We start from the raw sequence: 16,989 nt of genomic DNA on the forward strand, positions 1-16,989 counted from the left end.
CAGCTCCCAGAACTATGAGAAAATAAATTTCTGTTGTTTAAGCCATCTGATCTGTGGTGTTTTGTTATGACAACCCTAGTAAACTAAAAGAAGTGTCAATTCATATTAGGTGTAGAGAAAGAAAGTATTTGAAGGGAGAGCCAAAGAAAAAGATAGTTAATGTCATCAAACTATGTTATTTTACTTTAGAATCAGTAATATATGCACACATTACAAAATGTCATATATTTTAATAAATAGCTACTATTTTTATTTACTGCATGTTTGAAACACATTTTCTTTTACTCTAGTATAGAACATTTTCATGGTGAAAATATCAATGTAAATAGAAAGCAGCTGAATCATGGCTAAGTTGGTGGCTACTTTTGTATTTTGAAAGCAATCTATTTTATCTCTAAATAATCCTTTTATTGTGTCTGAAATTATGCAGTTAGAAATTTATTACATTTGATCTCTTTAACTTGAAGATTTTTGTCTTCATTGATTCATTTTTAGGGCTTTATATAAAAGTGAAATTTAGGCTGGGCATGGTGGCAACGCCTGTAATCTCAGCACTTTGGGAGGCTGAGACAGGCGGATCACCTCAGGTCAGGAGTTCAAGACCAGCCTGGCCAACATGGTGAAACCCCGTCTCTACTAAAAATACAAAAAAAAATTAGCTGGGTGTGGTGGCAGTCACCTGCAATCCAAGCTACTAGGGGGGCTGAGGCAGGAGAATTGCTTGAACCCGGGAGACGGAAGTTGCAGTGAGCCGAGATCGTGCCATTGCACTCCAGCCTAGGGGACAAGAGCGAGACTTCGTCTCAAAAAAAAAAAAGTGAAATTTATAGGGGCAGAAAGAGGTATGTATGGAGGATAACTTCAGGGAGGCCATGAGAGCCTTATTTAATTTGACTCAGAAGCTGACCTTCCTTTCAGAAGCTGACCTCTGAAAGGAAAATAAGAGGACCAAGGGAGAAAAGAGAGAGCTCAAATAGATAAACTTCACCTTTTCACCTTGGGCCCACCTTAAAAATATAGTGTTCTTTGGGGAAAGGATTCCCCATTCAATAAATGGTGCTGGGAGAATTATGCAGAAGATTGAAACTGGTCCCTTTCCTTATACCATATACAAAAATTAACTCAAGATGGACTAAAGACTTAAATGTAAAACCCGAAACTATACAAATCCTGGAAGACAACCAAAGCAATACCATTCAGGAAACAGGTACAGGCAAAGATTTCATGAAAAAGATGCCAAAAGCAATTGCAATGAAAGCAAAAGTTGACAATTGGGAGCTAATTAAACTAACGAGCTTGTGCAGAGCAAATGAAACTATCAACAGAGTAAATAGACAACCTACAGAATGGGAGAAAATTTTTGTAAACTATGCATCTGACAAATGTCTAATATCCAGCCTTTATAAAGAACTTAAATTTATAAGAAAAGAACAACCCCATTAGAAAGTGGGCAAAGGATATGAACAGACACTTCTCAAAAGAAGAAATACATGCAACCAACAATGATATGAGAAAGCTCAACGTCACTGATCACTAGAGAAATGCAAATCAAAACCACAAATGCAAATCAAAATCACATCACTCAAAATGGCTATTACTAAAAAGTAAAAAAAAAAAAATAACAGGTGCTGGTGAGGTTGCAGAGAAAAAGGAACATTTATACACTGTTAGTGGTAGTGTAAATTAGTCCAACTATTGTGGAAGACAGTGTGGCAATTCCTCAAAGACCTAGAGACAGAAATACCATTTGACCGAGCAATCCCATTACTGGGTATATAACCAAAGGAATATAAATCATTGTATTATAAAGACACATGCATATGTATCTTCATTTACAGCATTATTCACAATAGCAAAGACATGGAATCTACCTAAACACCTATTAATGATAGACTGGATAAAGAAAACGTGGTACATATATACCACGTAATACTATACAGCCATAAAAAGAATGAGATCATGTCCTTTGCAGGGACATGGATAGAGCTGGAGGCCATTATCCTTAGCAAACTAACGCAGGAACAGAAAATCAAACACCGCATGTTCTCACTTATAAGTGGGAACTAAATGAAGAGAACACATGGACAAACAGAAGGGAAAAACACACACTGGCGGCTATGGGAGGGTGAAGGTGGATGAGGGAGAGGATCAAGAAAACTAACTAATAGGTACTAGGCTTAATACCTGGGTGATAAAATGATCTATACAACAAACCCCCATGACACCACAAGTTTACCTACATAACAAGCCTGTACATACACCCTTGAACTTAAATAGAAGTTTAAAAAAATAGAGCTTTTCAGTGGCCAAAATTTCCTATGTTGTTTTCCTTTTTAAAAAATCACTAGACCACACAAACAAACCTGTACAAAATTGTTTATAGTAGCTTTATTTGTAATAGCCTCAAACTGAAAACAACAAAATATTCCCCAATGGGTGAATGATTAGACTGTAGAACATCCATATATTGGAATACTACTCAGCAATCAAAAGATCACACTTATTGATATAGATGACAATTTGGATAGAGTTCAAGGGAATTATGTAGAGTGAAAAAACCCTGTCCCTAAAGGTTACACACTGTACTCTTTCATTTATATAACATCCTCAAAATGATAAAATTACAAAGATGGAAGACAGATTAGTGGTTGCCAAGAGTTAGAGTTGTTATATGGGGAGGGAGGTGGGTGCATCTATAAAGGGGTAGTAAGAGGGAGATCTTTGTGGTGAGGTCTGTATTGTTTATAGTGATAGTTACATGGAATTACACACGATAAAATGAAACAGAGCTATATACAGACAATGTACCAATGTCAGATTCCTGGTTTTCTTACTGTACTATAATTACCACAAGATGTTACTATGGGGGAAATTGGGTGAAGGGTACATGAGACCACTCTGTATTATCTTTGCAACTTCCTGTGAATCTATAATTATTTCAAATAGAAAGTAAGATATAAAAAATCATTTGAGGGCTTTCATCATTAGAGAAATTCTTACTGGATTCAATGGAGGCAGTTTCTTTGGGATCCTTACTTTAATGACATGCTAGAGAAAAATGAAAAGTAGGTGAGAGACTGGAGAAGGCAGTAAGCCTTGCCGTGCAAATTTAGTGAGCCATATGAAATGTCAGAGAGCATATTGATTTTCACAAGACTAAAGGCCTTTAGAATAGAGGCTTCTAAAATAAATAATTCATTTATACAATGTCACCTAATGCATAGCTGTAGTTACAGGGTGACTCTTGATCATAGGGATGGAAAGGAAGTAGAGGCAGAAACTTTCAGATTCCCACAGTCCCCTCACATGGTTACAGAAAGGCCATAGTGAACTTCCTTCTCTCCTCTCCCCTCAGCTACAGTGCAACTTAGTTTCAGTTTAGTTTTTGATTTGGGGAACTTGAACCATCTCTAGGTAATTTCTAGTCCAGAGAACTTGTACTTGCACAATGTCCTTCTTGGGCAAAGTCCGAAGTTTGGCTGTAGCAAATTTGAATCCTTGTGGGGGTTCCCTTATTAGAGAACAAAGATTAAGAATGACTAGAAATCTTCCAGATGTTGAAGAAGACAATTGAAATTAATTTCTTCGTAGAGGGGCAGAAATAAACTCTAAAGAGTTAATTTACGTAAGCCCAGTGTCCAGGTAGCAGGAGGAAGTAACTAACACAGTGCCTGCTTTTCTTCTTTTGGTTTTCATCCAGTCCTTCCATAAACCACTTCTGTCTGGGCCTCTATTTCCTTATATGCAATAACAGCTAATTGTGGTATCTCCTGTGTTTTCTGGCATTATCTTAAATTTGGTTTCATATCTGTTCCTTTTGAAGTGAGAGGGAACTGCCACGTGGAAATACTAAGGTTGTAGTAAGTACCTCAGCAACGGAAGGAAGTCAGAACTAGAGATTTAGACATTTAGAACTTGAGTGGCAGTATACAGTAATACTTTGGAGCCACATTTCTTGGGTCCAAACCCTGGTTCTCTAGCAAGTTATTTAACCTGTGTCTTAGTTTTTCAATTTGTGAAATGGAGATAAATGGGGATGAGAATAGTCTTACAGGATTTTGGGAGGATTAGTCAATAAGCCCTGCTAAACACTGTTTACTATTGCTAGTATACTAGTGTTTTCCACTTTTCTCTCCCTGATAGTTTGTACATAACAGGTGCGCAGATAAATATCTGCGACACGCCTCTAATTCCAAGAAATCGTTTGCCTTGGTTGACCCGCTAAATAATATTAAGAGCCTTTCTCTTTAAGAGAGCAGCAAATTACTTTTCATTAATATCATCAACATAATAATAGTCTTAGTTGAGAGATTCAGCGTGGCAGCATTTTACACAATCGAGCTTCCTTATTGATCATGTCATAAAAGCATTTCTATTTCGTAAGGACTCAGTTCACGTCATACACCCATCCGATGCTCCTTTTTCGTTAGCCTCCTTCTCCTAAGTGGGCTTATCTGTCTCCTGGTATCAGGAAGGCACTAACTTTTCCTTTGGATTGTTAGGGTAGCAAAGTGACTTTCAAATTCAGGGTTCTGGCTCCGTCTGCAGCCTGGGCAGGAGGAAATGGGGCGGGACGCCTTCGGATTCCTGGGCAGGGCTTGAGTGGCGTACCTCGAGGCGCCGGCGACGCCGGCGTGTGACGTCACTGCCTGACGCAGGCGCAGTGCCGCCCGGCCTCGGTTGGGTCCCCTCCCCTCCTCCTCCGCCCCCTTGGGTGTCGGTGGCTGCGGCCAGGGTCTGGACCGGGGCGGCGGGCCCGGGCGGCGGGGCTAGAGGGTGTGGGCACCGGCAGAGCTTCGTAGGCTGCATCCGGCTCGGTGCTGCTGCCGCCGCCGCCCCTGCCGCCGCCCAAGGCCCTCGGCGTTCCCGGCAGAGAGGCCAGAGGGATTTCGGGCTGCAGTGGCACACGCCCAGGTGAGGGGATGGGCCGGGCCAGGCGCGGTTGAGGTCGTCAGCCCGTTTTTCCAGTGTCTCTGGAACTCGATCAACCTGGTTGGAGTCCGAGAGCTTTGGCTTCGTCGTGGCTGCCTGCTGCGGCGGCCACTCTGTCATATTCCTTTGCCATCCTTACTTGCAGGGCTGGCACCTATAGACCGGGGGTTGGAGGTCAGTGAGAAAGTCTGGAAGGGCCATGACAGTCGGATGGCTGGGGACTTTGATGCAGGAGCGGTTCCTGCGGGTGATGGTAAGGTGCTCCACTTGCTGGTGTGTGGACTCGGCGGGAAGGACCAGGACCGTGCACCCGCAGGCTCGGACTTCAGCCTTGCCAGCTGCACTGGGTTGTGGTAGACCCCATGCTGCTTAATATAGGGTCGGTTGACCGAGGGTGGGGAAACCTTGGAACAACCCCCGCTTTCTTCTCCAGGATTGATGTGTTTTGTATTCTGAATTGGTGCTTGCTGCACTGCACTCTGGAAGAGTACGTTTCAGCAGAATTTCCTGTTGGTCAAAGGAAGGTGAAGAGAAGTTGATTTTCCTTCCGGAGAGTATTTGTTGTTGTCATTTTTTTACCTTCCTCTTGGCCTTAGTGTTGACGTTTGTTAAAGGTAAAAGTTCATGTAAATTTCCTCTTTAAGGAAATCATGGACTTTATAACAGTCTAAGCGCCTGTAAGTTTCAACCAGTTTAGTGGTTGCTGCTTTCACCCTGTGCATAGCAATGAACTTGTTTTATTCCAAGTTAAATATACAAAGTATAAAAATAGATGAATACCCAGAATACTTTGTTTTGTAACTCTTGAGTGGTACATATAATTATGTGCATATATTATCACATTTAATCATAACAATCCTATAATGTAAAGTCTACTATTCCCATTTTCTAGATGAAAGAACAGAATACACCTACAAAGTAAAAGTTCAAAGTCAGAGCTGTGTCTGAAACCAGGTAATCTGACTCGTTTGCAGTGCCTTAGTCAGTATGCCATACCAACTCCCAAGCACCCTGTGATTTTGCAGGATTTTCATTTGATAAAAAGTATGCCAGGAAGGACATTATGGCACTGTTTCTGCCAGCAAGGACCCAACAGTTTGAGAGAAACTTTTTCAATGTCACATTTTGAGTATGTTTTAAACATAGGATTTGATCTCTAGGACCTTGGATTACCAAACTCATGCTCTTAAGTACAGTGGTTTTGGGACCTTTGGAAGGCTTTAATTTGGAAGTTGTAGTTTTATTTTATACTTAGGCGTATTTCTTGTTTGGAAACTTTAAACAAGGAAACGTAATATTGGACTAAAAGAGTTTCCTCCTGTTTGTGCATGATTAAGTAACCAAATCATATAATCCGAAATAGTTATGCTGCCCATAAAGCCAGAATACCTTGTATAATTGGTTAAAATGCCATTCTTTCCAGGTTTAAGATGAAACGCTGCAGAAGGGCCTTCTGAAGAAAAGGAGAAGGAAAAACAGAACGTTGCAAACTCTGGAAATAAAAACGTGGGTAAGTATTTTTGGCTAAGTTTTAAAAAGGTCAAATTTTCAGTTAAAGCTCAGAGAAAAATCTTCTGACTTTCTTTTTTTTTTTTTTTTTTTTTTGAGACGGAGTCTCGCTCTCTCTGTCGCCCAGGCTGGAGTGCAGTGGCGCCATCTCGGCTCACTGCAAGCTCCGCCTGCCGGATTCACGCCATTCTTCTGCCTCAGCCTCCCAAATAGCTAGGTCTTCTGACTTTCTGCTTCAGTTGTGGTTTAATCTGCCTGTATTGCTGGGGAATGGGGGTGGGGTGGTGGTGATATGTAATGTAATCTGTTAATCATTTTACTTGACTTTTGAGCTATTGATACCTGATTGACAATTAACTCATGTGCTTAGCCTGTGCATTGGCAGGAGAAAGCAAGGAAATCCTTTGCTTAACAGGTGTCAAAATTCTGTTCTCTCTTTTGCCTGCTCTTTAATCTGCCTATGTTTGTAAAGTGTTTTTAATAAGAAATTGAGAAAATGAAGAAAAGTAGTTGACTTTTGGTTTGTTTTTCATAGAATATTGTGTATGGCTGAACTCGTTTTTTTTTATGAGTTCTACAGAGAATAATAGAAGACATGATCAAAGATGATTAAGAAGCATTGTAATTCATTTCATAACTAGCTATTGAGTATCATATGTCAGACATCCAGGCTTCTGGTAATAGAGTAATGGTCTTCATGGCCCTGGAGAACACTACAGTAGTGCATTTTCTCTTAGAAGGTAACATTTTTGTGAACTGATATATTTTCTTTATTTGATAAGCAAGTATGTTTTTGGTTTATGTAGAAGACTAGGAAGTGAGCATTACTCATATAGTAAGTGTATTTATAATAAAAAATTTCGTATTATTTTAATTGGTAAAGCAGGATTCTGTATGAGTGCTGCCTTAATGTACAATGGGAAACTAGGGGTTTTTTTTTTTGTTTTTTTGTTTTTTGTTTTTTTTTTTGAGACACAATTTCACTCTGCCTCCCAGGCTGGAGTGCAGTGGTGCAATCTCTTCTCACTGCAACCTGTGCCTCCTGGGTTCAAGTAATTCTCATGCCTCAAGCTCCTGAGTAGCTGGGATTACAGGCATATGCCACAACGCCTGGCCAATTTTTGTATTTTTAGTAGAGACCGGGTTACACCATGTTGGCCAGGCTTGTCTCGAATTCTGATCTCAAGTGATCCACCCGCCTTGGCTTCCCTAAGTGGTGGGATTACAGGTGTAAGCCACTGTGCCTGGTGAAACTAGGATTTTTGTAGACTTTATTTTAGCATACTGTATTTCATATTAAAGATAGTGACAGAATTTTAAATTTTTATGGGAACTTAGCAAAATTAATACTTTAATTTGAGAAAAATTTGAGGAGCTTATATAGAAGATACATGGTCAGATAGGGAACTGTTTAGGTGATGAATTGGAGGGAGGTGAGCTTTGAAAACTGGTGACCAGTTAGAGGCTATTATAATTATCCAGGTGGGAAATGAGAACTACAGTGCAAATTGGAATTAAGAAATGGAGATGGATTTAATAGATGTAAAGGAGGTAGATGAATAGGATTTAGTGGGCTTGAGGGAAAATGAAGTCAGGGTAATTTCTAGCCACCATCATCTTTATGCATATATTAATGTTTAATAAATACTTTTGGGATGCTTAGAATGAATTCTCTGGTTTGGGAAGCTGAGTAGATTCTGGGGCCCTTTACTGAGGTAGGACGTATAGGAAGAGCAGTAGATTGGGGAACATGATTGGAGATGAGTTCAGTTTGATCCATTAAATCTGAGGCATCTGTGACTTCTAAGAAATGTCATTAGGCAGTTGTATATATGGATCTGAGTTAAGCAGAATACCCAGCTTGAGATGTAAATTTTGGAGTCAAAATTTAAAGTTAGTTAAAAGCAATGGCAATGGATGAAATCACTCATGGGAAAATGTAGAGTGAAAATAGAAGAGAAATGAGGATGGAGAACAACAGCATTTAAGGGTGAGGCTGAAGAAAAATACGCCTCAAAGGAGTGGGCAGGGAAGTAAGATTGGGCAAGAGAGTCACAAAAGTCAGTGGAAGAACCAAGTTTAGAGAAAAGGAATGAATATTAGACATCTATAGACATCAAATAAGGTGAGGACAACTAAAGTATCCATTGGACATATCACTTAAGAAATTGTTGATGACCCGAGCAAGAGCAGTTTTACAAGTAAAGCTAATTCACACTGGGTAAGGGATATGGATGTTGAAATAGCTAATGTCATTTACTATTTCAGAAAGTTTAGTTGTAAATGGAGTAGAGGAGATAGCTAAAGCTATGAGTTTGAGGGAAGGTTTGTTTTTTAAGATATAAGGGATATAAGCACACGTTTATTTGCTGAAGATAAAGAGTCATCAGAAAGAAAATTGGAAGATAGAGGAATGAGGCAAAATAATTGGTGAAGCAGAGTCCCTGAACGAACTGGAAAGGATGTAATACAAGGGTTCAGGTCAAGGGTACTTTAGATAGACTTCTACTGAGACGGGAAGGAAGGGAAGGAAGGAGGTGATGATGATTATGTGTACAGATAAATTTGTAGGAGGCAGGGTAAAGGGTTACTCTACAAAGTTTATGCAGGAGACTCTGACTTATGGTAGAAAGAGGAAAGAGTTCACTCTTGTTATTGGTAGCCTTCTTGGTGTGGCATTGCTGACTCCTGATCTTTTAGTAGGGAGGAGGAGGAGAGTGAAGTGGTTTAGCTTAAGATGACATATATGAATCATCAGGTTAGAGATACCTTGAAGATCTCTTGCAAAATTACCCTTCTCATACTTTGTATTAGTATCTATGGCTAAATAACAAATTGTCCCAGAACTTAGGGGTTTAAACTGATAAACATTTATTATCTCAATTTCTGTGGATCAAAAATTTGGGAATTACTAAACTGGGTGCTTCTGGCTCAGGGTCTTTGAGGAGGATGCAGCAAAGATGTAGGCTGGGACTTTAGTTATCCAGGGTAGTGGTCCTCAACCTTTTTGGCACTAGGGACCAGTTTCATAGAAGACAACTTTTCCATGCACCCGATGGGTGGGGTTGATGGGGGGATGGTTTCAGGATGAAGCTGTTCCACCTCAGATCATCAGGCATTAGATTCTCTTAAGGAGTGCACAACCTAAATCCCTCACAGGTGCAGTTCACAGCTGGGTTTGCGCCCCTATGAGAATAATGCCACCCGCTGATCTGACAGGAGGTAGAGCTCAGGTGGTAATCCTCACTCACCTCCGGCTGTGTGGTCTAGTTGCTACCAGGCCACAGACCAGTAGCAGTCCGTGGCTTGAGGGTTGGGGACCCCTGATCTAGGGGCTCAACTGGGGCTGGAGGGTTTAATTCCATGATGGCTCACTAGTTTAGCTGCTGGATGGTGACCAACAGCTTTTTTTGTCATAGTCACATAAAAGTTCAATTTCAATTATAGTGATTTTCTTGGTTCACAGGAATTGGCTATTATGTGGATCCATTTGGCTCTCTCCCTAGCAACACTCTAATTGAAAAAATATTTTCTTTGAACTTGATATGATGAGAGTGTTGGTAAACACATGTGACCATTTTCCCCGTCCCTGTCTCCCAAGTCCCTGTTTTTTTCGGTGGGTAGTTTGAGTATATATCAGGTGAGGGTTCCTGACCCAAGTGGCTTAAGACTGGAAGATATAAGAAAAGCCTAAATGCTACATAGGAAAAAAGAAATAGTTTTATTTCAAAAAATCCTTTAGAATTTTTCTTTGTTGATGCTAGGATTTTAGTGTTATTTTGTGTTTTAGAATATTTTAAATAAACATGGAAGTGAGAAATTGAATTGTTGATTAAAAGAAACTTACAGAATATGTTTGTCAGCCAATATGAAAAAAGCATAAATGAAGCCCTATAACTAATTAATTTATGGTATGGGGACTACCCCTTTCATTCATGGTAATTTCTATTGATCTCTTTGTATCGCTCACCATATTAAGGAGTATGTTGAAGGTAGTAATTACCACTAAAGTATTACTATTAAAAGTAATAATATTTAAAAGTCATGATTTCTTCTAGATTTGGAGAGATTGTAGTTAGCTGTCTCTATCCTCTTAGTTGATACGTTTTCTACAGCTTTTTAAGTTTTTGAGGCCGGGCACAGTGGCTCACGCCTGTAATCCCAGCACTTTGGGAGGCTGAGGCGGGTGGATTACAGGGTCAAGAGATCGAGACCATCCTGGCTAACACGGTGAAACCCTGTCTCTACTAAAAATATGAAAACAAAATTAGCCAGGTGTGGTGGTGGGCACCTGTAGTCCCAGCTACTCAGGAGGCTGAGGCAGGAGAATGGCGTGAACCCGGGAGGAGGGGCTTGCAGTGAGCTGAGATTGTGCCACTGTACTCCAGACTAGGTGACACAGCGAGACTGTTTCAAAAAAAAAAAGTTTTTGAAAAAAATTTTTTGATAAGTATTTAGGTGAACTAGCATAAATTTCTGACTATGGAGGTGAGGTTTGGTAAAATACAGCATTTTTAGTTGGACGGTATGACTACTTAGATGTTCAGAGTTCTTCCATATATAAACATGAAGAATCATTTTTGTAGCATAGATTATGATATTAAAAATTATGTTTGTTTCGTTTGCTGATTTATAGTGTTTGGATCATCAGTCGCCATATCTGAATATTTCTTTTGCCTGGTATTTGATTTTCTTCTAAGAATCATGCTACCTAGTACTTGTGGAACTATGTTATTAATGTTGGTACTTTCTTGATTGTTATTTGTGGCACCTAATTTCTTTTGGTTATAAATATAAATCCTGTTATTAAATGTTTTTTGGCTGGGCACAGTGGCTCATGCCTGTAATCCCAGCACTTTGGGAGGCTGAGGCAGGTGGATCACCAGGTCAGGAGATCAAGACCATCCTGGCTAACACAGTGAAACCCTGTCTCTACTAAAAATACAAAAAATTAGCCGGACATGGTGGTGGGTGCCTGTGGTCCCAGCTACTCAGGAGGCTGAGGCAGGAGAATTGCTTGGACCCGGGAGGCGGAGGTTGCAGTGAGCCAGATCGTGCCACTGCACTCCAGCCTAGGTGACAGAGAGAGACTCTGTCTCAAAAAAAAAAAAAAAAAAATTATTTTTTACTTATTGTAAGGAATGAAATGCATTTTAATCGTTTACTGCCATGCACTTTATTGTTTTTTAGCTTTCACTTTTTTTGTTGAATTAATTTTTTTCTTTAAGAATATTAATAAAAGTAGCTTAGCTACTACTGCTATAATGTTTTTTTGTCAAGTGCTGTGCAATGAATTTTATGTTTGCTTTATGTTTTTAATACCTTCAGCATCTCTTCAAGGAAGAGATGACCATCCTACTATTTGGAAATAGTCTCAAAGAGATTCAGTAGCTTGCTCACAGCTAACAAAAGTATAAAAGGGATGAAGCCAGCTTTCCATTTCAAACCTGGTTTTAAAGCCTACTCTATTTCTAAGATACCAGACAATTTCTATCATTTCTGATTGAATGTTATTTTACCACATAATTCTACTGGGCTTCAGAACTAGTTAACAGGTGAAATTGTGTTGTGTATAGAATCCTGGGACTGAAAAAGACCTGGAGTGACCCTTCCTAGGTAGTAAGGATTATACCTAATCTATTTACCTAAGAGGATAATTGTTTATTTTGTCTGCATTTGAATAAACAGAATAGGACATTATATAATTTTGATTTATGTGCACAAGGATGCTGACCCTGGCCAGAATTGTTAAGGAGGCTAAGTTTGCATTTGTTGCCCATCTCGTTTTGAAGATTTTCCCCATCTTTAGGAATCTTAGGCTTTTTGGGATATTCATACGTCCTGCTTCTGAATGAGAAAAGCACTCTAATGAATCAATTTACACTAATGCCACATGGTAATCATGAATGGTAGATATTATTGAAATCCCATTAAGATATCTTTGCATTCGTAAAAGTATTGGTTAGCATTCTATTTAACTAAATGGATGGTGTAATTTTAGGCCTTGTTGTATCATGATGGGAGCAATTTTTAAGCAGAGAGGGCCCTACAAATCACTGTACATGTAGTGGGTAATGCCAACCTTTTTATACATTCCAATACTATCTTAAATGTATAAAGTTTACATAATTATTTTAAGTGAGATATTCAATTGCCGTAGACACATATTTTGTATACTTTATCTGTGTAGCATCATAGAGTTGGAAGGAACTTGACAAAGTCATTAGTTCCAGGCCATCTACCTGAGGCTTGGTTAGTGCTTTGATCATTTTTGTCACTTTAGAAATAGTTTACATGAATTAAACACTCCTTGAAACTTTATTTTGAATAAAAATGTTGTATGATCTGACTTGTATTTTACTTTTGTTTTGGGATCTCCTTAGGCCATGGGAAAGATAAACAATCTATTCAGGCAGATCTTTTGTTTTGGTATTTACTGAGCTATTTGGATCAATGACTTGGTGTTTTAATTGTTAAGGGGGAGATAAATGTCTTTAAACTTGGTAACCCTACACAAATTATCTGAAGATGATTTGTTACATATGTGCAGAAACCAAACAGTTAAAAGTTTTCAAGTTAAGCGTTTGCTCTGCAACGTTTAATATTGATCAGTAAATGTAGAAAGCAGTATAGAAATGTGATTGTACAGAGTACATAATTCACAGAATTTCTTGTATACAGTAATGGTGCTGTGTGCTAACAGGTACTTAATCTTGGTGATGAAGAGAGTGTATGTTGGTGGAGTTCACAGGAGAGCTCTAAAGTTGGTTTATTTTCCAACCCTTAAAAAACTATGATTAAATCCAGAAGACTTTAATATAATGGTCTGAAGATTTGTGAATAGCTTAGGTCCAAAGATTGTGATTTCATTGTTGCATGAGGGATTTGGGTATGATTAAATTTTTTCTTTTCATTTTTGTTGTATTTGGAATTGGGTTGTTAAAATATTGAATATTCTGTTTCTTTACTTTTTTTTGGCAGGCCGGTTGTAGGGGGTGGGCAAGAAATACTGTATTGAGATCTCTTCTTAGCTCTAGCAAATGAGAACCAGTTTTTCTTTTTTCTTTTCTTTTTTTTTGAGACAGGGTCTTGCTGTGTCACCCAGGCTGTCATGCAGTGGCGCAATCATAGCTCACTGTAGCCTTGACCTTCCAGGCTTAAGTGCCCTTCCCATCTCAGCCTCTCCAGTAGGTGGAACTACAGGTGCTTGCCACCACACCCAGCTAGTTTTTATATTTTTTTGTAGAGACAGGGTTTCGCCATGTTACCCAGGCTGGTCTCCTGGGCTCAAGTGATCCACCCATTTCAGCCTCCCAAAGTGCTGGGATTACACGTGTAAGCCACAACACCCAACCAGTGAACCAAATTTTCTTGAGGGTATAAAAGATCATTTAGGAGTGTCTTTGGCCCTGAATACATTGGAAATACTTGCCTGTCTTTGACAATAGCTCATAATGATGTATTTTTTATAACGATGCATTTATTTCATTCATTTATGAAGCAAATATTTATTGAAAGACTGCTCAATGCCAGGAACTTTGTTGAGTATTGGATACCCAAATGAGTAGGGCAAGCTCATCCTTAAGGAGCAGCTATTAGTGGGGGAGATACATTTCTAAACTGATAATTACAATACAGTGTGATAAGTACTAAGAGACAGGTAGTCATTCAGGCAGCATTTATTTAGAATTTTCTATATCGTTAGACATTCTACTAAAGATTATGAATATTCTAAATCTTACACTTAATACTCAGAATTTCTGAGTTGTGTGGTAGACTTTTTAAGCCCAATAAATATTTATTGAATGGATAAGCAAAAACATATAAAAAAAGGTTATATTACACTTCCTGTGTTGCTCCAAATAATTAAAATCAAATATACTTTGCCATGACAGTGCCAGGGTAAGCTGTGGCTCTTCACAGCTAGGTCTTCTCAAGTGGTAAGTAATGTTGTATGGACATATTCAAGCTTAAGCCTGATAAAGGAAACCTTATTTCACACAGTTCTGTTCAACTTGTGGGATATTTGTTTTAGAGGAGCCATGAAGCCCTGGAAGGGGATTAACCAGAGCACTGAGCTTTCTTGAGGATCTGTGGGCAGGTTCACAGATGGGAATTGGGCAAATTGTAATCAACCAGTTCTTTCCAACTCTCCTTCTTTGAGTTAATCAAATCTTGCTGAGATGGGGTGGAATGGGGGGATTTGGGTCAAGCTGTGGTGACGAAAGTTCTCGCATCCTTAATTCCTTTCAGCTGTCACCCTACGGTCATCCTTCTGCTAGCTGTTATTCCACAAATTAAATGTTAAGAAAAATAGAAGGGGAAAAGGGACAGTAGAAGGCAATGGGGTTATAACAACAACAACAACAAAAAACTGGGAGTAATAAGAAGAAAAAGGATGAAATAAAAATGTTTTTAAATAAATATGAACTTGACTCATACTTTAAAAATATGTGGAAGCAATCAGAGTCTGTCATTTTTTCTCTACAGAATCTCTTTGCATTTGGGTTCATTCTTTCATCTGTTCTTCCTGTTCTGATAAAAGAAATGTTCCTCTTTCTGTCAAAAGCTAGTTCCTGCACATATGTATGCTCTGGATTGAGATTTTAAAAATCTTATATATTAACTATTGTGTGCTTTCAATCATTTGGTTTCATGGTTTCTTCTAAGGCACACAGTCATGTTTCTTGTAAAGAAAATTGTCCTTAGATTTGATAGGCCTAGTTATAAATAATAAAAACACAGTGCCTTGTTTTGGGTTTCCCCAGAAACAAACCTGGGATAAAGATTCAAGGGAATATAGTTTATTGGGAAATGATCATAGGAAACACTGGTAGGAGTGGGGAAGGAAGAAAAGAAAGGGATAGAAGTGGATAAAGGGCATTATTCTGGCAGTTACCACTGTGGGCACCTGGAGCTCACTCACGTTGGGGATTCTCAGACATCAAATAAACTACCCTTGGAGTTGTCCCAAACCAAGAGCAAGGACAATTTGAATGTTACATCCACCAACTTCCTAGCCATAATTGACATTAACCCTCTGGCATTTCTAGTTTGTCCCTGGAGTGCAAGCTGAATGTGTCCTTGCAGTCAGAAAGCAGCCCTCAGCAGGGTGTCACAGGTGTTCAGAATGAGCAGGTTTCCTGTGTAGAGGTGAGTGCCAACAGTATATGGGCAAGACACCAATAGCATTGGCCGCCAATAGCAAACATTTGTACAATTCAGTATCTATGATGTACCAGAAATTCTAAATGCTTTACATATATCAACTTACCAATTTTCACACCGTAACTCTATGAGATAGGTACTGTTGGTGTCCTCACTTTACACACGAGGAAACAGAGTACAGAAAGGTTAGGTATTTTGCCCACAATCACACAGCTATAATTTCAGAACTGACATTTGAACCCAGGTGAAGCATGGCATAGAGTCTATGCTTTTAATCCATATAGTGTTCTGCTTCTGGAACAATACAGTCTGAAGCAGCATCTTTTGATTTTACTGTTGTTCCATAATAACTGCCTTCTCTTTCTCACTTTCCCTCATCTCTTTTGTTTTATTTAGTGTTCTGTATCCACTTCCTTATTTGTAGCTGTCTCCTCCCCTCCCTGCAATTCTAGAACATTGTAGGCATTCCTCTTTTCATTTTACACTCAAGGCTATCATATCAAATAATTCTTGCTAAGGTATTAACTGATATTTCTGAGTTTACGTGAAGGCCTCTGAGTTTGATATTGCTTAGTGAGTATCTGCATTTTAATTACAGAATACAAATATTTAAGAACCATAGAAAGATGTGATTATAGAGTTACAGATGACTAGATTAGAATTTTGGGATTGGGAGACACCTATACCTTGGCCACGGTTTAAGGAGAGGCCAAGAAATGTATGCTTAGGCAAAAAAAAGCTGTTTTCCCAACTACAGCATCCTGTCCTCCAACCATCACTTTGTCTTTTTCTTTTTAAATTATGGAAATATTACATGCCAGTTGTAAAACAAACAATATGTGAGTGCCCAAAATAAAGTGAAAGTCTGGTTTTGCTGCTGCTTCTCCTTCCCCCAGAATCTCTTTCCACTGATTAGATTAGATTCAAGCTATATGCATCTTTGGCAGGAATATCACAGAAGTGAGACTGTGTTCTTCTATTAAGAGGCTCACAGTTTTGACTTATCCTATTGCTGCTGGTATTTACATTGATCACTTAACTTGCCTTTCTCCAAGTTCCTCTTTTCCCCTTTGTCATTAATAAGTATTTTTTTGGGGGTGGGGGAAGAGTTATTTTGATGTGACTATATTGTTAGCCATCAACATTTGATTATATTGCTATGGACTCAGATACCTGGTTTTTTTTGTTTGTTTTTGAGACGAGGTCTCGCTTTGTCACCCAGGCTGGAGTGCAGTGGCACGATCTCGGCTCACTGCAAGCTCTGCTTCCCAGGTTCACGCCATTCTCCTGCCTCAGCCTCCAGAGTAGCTCCTGCCACCATGCCCGGCTAATTTTTTGTATTTTTAGTAGAGACAGGGTTTCACCATGTTAGCCAGGATG

The 16,989-nt window shown here is 39.2% G+C and overlaps 1 protein-coding gene across 1 annotated transcript in view; it reads left to right on the top strand.

The window, feature by feature from the left end:
- Nucleotides 1–4,662: 4,662 nt before the first annotated feature.
- The window catches only part of KIAA1109 (KIAA1109 ortholog), a 210,622-nt gene continuing 198,295 nt past the window's right edge, over nucleotides 4,663–16,989 (top strand). The window contains exons 1-2 of the mRNA XM_025385484.1: nucleotides 4,663–4,914; nucleotides 6,356–6,442. The gene's annotated coding sequence lies outside the window, so the exon portion shown is untranslated. The remainder of the gene's footprint in view (nucleotides 4,915–6,355; nucleotides 6,443–16,989) is intronic.

Source organism: Theropithecus gelada, chromosome 5 (assembly GCF_003255815.1).
Source record: "Theropithecus gelada isolate Dixy chromosome 5, Tgel_1.0, whole genome shotgun sequence".
In the NCBI taxonomy this organism is placed as follows: Eukaryota; Metazoa; Chordata; class Mammalia; order Primates; family Cercopithecidae; genus Theropithecus; species Theropithecus gelada.